At 36.2% G+C, this 1,859-nt stretch overlaps 1 pseudogene; it reads right to left on the bottom strand.

The window, feature by feature from the left end:
- Window positions 1-301: 301 nt before the first annotated feature.
- On the bottom strand, window positions 302-452 carry LOC121006657 (annotated as a pseudogene).
- Window positions 453-1,859: the final 1,407 nt, after the last annotated feature.

A 1,859-nucleotide genomic window follows, 5' to 3' on the forward strand; every position in this document is an offset into this window, starting at 1 on the left:
GCACAACAGGCCCAATCAAACCAAAGGTGCGTGGAGGTCCAAATAATTCATTCAGGTGATAGATAAGCCAATTAATCTATCAGTCTTAATTGGACTTGGGGGGTGAGGAGACTGGCTGGCTGGGTTGCTTGGTGCTGGAACAAACAGACGGCTGATGCAATTAGGAGATTGACAGACTAGATGCAGGTAAGCAGCACAGCACTGACTGGGCAGAGAGAGGAAAAGCTGAAGTGCAGACTCCTGATGCAGGAAGAATGCTTGCAATCAATCTATTTCATTCTGTTTTTTTATACTGGATTAGAAGGGGTGCACCGGTCCTGGAGGTACTGCAATACCAGGTCAATGCGTGGAGTGGACAAAGCAAGCTCTTTTAAAAACCATGCCCGCTGCATATTTAAAAAAATAACTAAAAATGCCATTAGATTTGAACATCCTAAAACAAAAACAAAAATATTTGATATAAAAGAAATTAAAAATATTAGGAACATCTTTTCCACCATTGTATCTACTTCTATATATAAAATCCTGTTTTAATTTTTCCATAGGGGACCCCCATAAAAATTTAAAACAAATATGGGTTTATTTTTTTATGTAATGGGTCGAAGGAGGGAAAACCATTGCAATATATAACCTAATGGGGATTAAAAACATCTTTATTATTAACATTTTTCCTTCCATCGTCAAGTGTCTCATATTCCACATTAAAACTTTTTTCTCTATTTTTTCAATTACCATATCCCAATTAGAGTGTCCATTATTAACCTGATTAAATATCACACCTAAAAATTTTATTTGATTCTGTTGCATCTGGACTCCAGGCGTTATTGAGGAGTCTCAGTTACCTATGTAAAAACAATCACATTTATTTAGGTTTATTTTAAATACGCCTCATAAAAAAAGGTAGCATTCCTTAGGGCCCTTCTTAATGTGGGGGAGTCTAAGCATAGTATAGTCACATCATCCATATAGCTTAATACTTTTAATTGGTTTCCTCCACCCCCTGAGATTGAGATGCCCCTTACTACCTTATCTTGTCTTAACATTGCCAACAGGGGTTCTTTAGCACAAATAAAAAGGAAGGGGGACAAGGGGCACCCTTGCTTCACTCCTGATAAAAGAGGAACTTCCTTTGTTAAGAAACCATTAATTAAAATGTGACTAAAACAAGATTTATATAAAAGATTAATTTTACTTATTATAAAATCAGGTACACACAGTTTCTTTAAAACCATAAAAAGATATTCATGAGACACTCTATTAAATGCCTTTTCAAAATCTAATGATAAAATAGATTCTGTCATTAAAATACCAAATTATATCTCTTAGAACATTTAATGATTGGGCGATGGATCTGCCAGGTACCCCACAAACCTGATTAGGATGTATTATTTTTCCTATTAGAGGTTTAAAACGTAATGCTAGAAGTTTGGCTAAAATTTTATAGTCTACGTTTAAAAGTGTGATAGGTCTCCAATTTTTGAGTTGACTCTTATCTCCCTTTTTAAAAAGTAAAGATACTATCCCCTTCCTCCATGATTGGGGTAGCTCGTCTACAGTAAAGACTTTTTTATATAATAAAACCATATCATCCTTTAAAATCTCCCAATAAGTTAGATAAAATTCTATGGGCAGCCCATCTTCTCCCAGCGTCTTCCCATTAGAAAAACTTTTAAAAACAGATAAAAGTTCCTCCATAGTAAGATCGCGGGATGAAACTTCCTGATCTAAAATATCTAACTTAAAGAGGACCTTTCACCGATTCTTACCCTATGAACTAAGTATACAGCCATGTAGAGCGGCGCCCGGGGATCTCACTGCACTTACTATTATCCCCGGGCGCCGCTCCGTTCTGCCGCTAT

This window comes from Bufo bufo, chromosome 6, assembly GCF_905171765.1.
Source record: "Bufo bufo chromosome 6, aBufBuf1.1, whole genome shotgun sequence".
Taxonomy (NCBI): Eukaryota; Metazoa; Chordata; class Amphibia; order Anura; family Bufonidae; genus Bufo; species Bufo bufo.